Source organism: Hydra vulgaris, chromosome 15 (genome assembly GCF_038396675.1).
Source record: "Hydra vulgaris chromosome 15, alternate assembly HydraT2T_AEP".
NCBI lineage: Eukaryota > Metazoa > Cnidaria > Hydrozoa > Anthoathecata > Hydridae > Hydra > Hydra vulgaris.
The window spans coordinates 46,558,794-46,560,000 of NC_088934.1; positions in this window are offsets into that span (position 1 = coordinate 46,558,794).

Here is a 1,207-nt window from a genome sequence, read left to right on the forward strand (position 1 = left end):
AACTGGAAGGTTGAAGGTTTGTTTCACTGAAGGAAAAACTCAAATGTAAATATTTTTTATTTATTTACTACATATACAAGTGCTATATAAACAAACAAAAAACTATAAATATTTAAATTAAAACAGTTATATTACATTATATGCTTAAGCTTAATATAAACGTGAGATAAAATAACTGTATGTAAAACTAAATTTTAAAATATAAACATACATGCAAAACATGCAGTTTCTAATACGTGTAAATTATTTGACCATTTAGATTTTGCATATTACCATTAGTCAATCAGTTTTTTTCATATTAGATGTTTAACGCATTTAACTCATTTTCAATCTCTGCTTGTTAAGATAAAAAAAAAAAAAAATTAACAACAATAATTTGTAACTAATAAGAAAGGAAAACCGGTTTTTAGTTTCCGGAAACCGTAAAATTTTTGGAAATCGAAAACCGAAAATGTTATTTTCAAAACCGGTTTTTCGATGTATATCTTTTGTACAAAATTTGCTTATTTATTTAGCAATTCTAAAACTGTTATCTTGTTGTGTAGTTGCTTGAGAAAATAAATGAAAACATTTAATTTGCTTCCACTTGAACTTTAACAGTAAGTTACTGCAATATGTGATGTAAAAAAGAAAAACAAATTTTCACAAAAACGAAAATGTTGTTTTCTGAAGTCCACAAAGATAACACACCAGTTTGGAAGCACTTTTTGAACTCAAAAGTGCAAAAGTGTTTCCATAACTGTAACACTTTTCCAACTTTTATAACAGTTTTGGAGCCAAGTTTAAGAGCCAAATGCAAGCTCTGTAAACAAGAAATTAAGTGCAAAAGAGGAACTACAAGCTCCATGAGGAACATCCTGAGGACAAAGCACAACATCACGTTTGCTGCTGTTGTTACTCCAAAAAGTGTTTCCATAACACTTTTCCAACTTTTATACCAGTTTTGGAGCCAAGTTTAAGAGCCAAATGCAAGCTCTGTGAACTAGAAATTAAGTGCAAAAGAGGAACTACAAGCTCCATGACCCAGCAAACATGACAACGTTGAATCAACGTTGAAAACCGGTCGCAAAAGATGTTGCGGAAACGTTGACAAAGTAATCGATTTTGCAAAGATATGTAACGTTGTTTAATAGACGTTGATTAAACGTTATTGCGTTACGTTGAAAAAACGTTACTAAATGATGTTACAAAAGCGTCGCAACTAAAC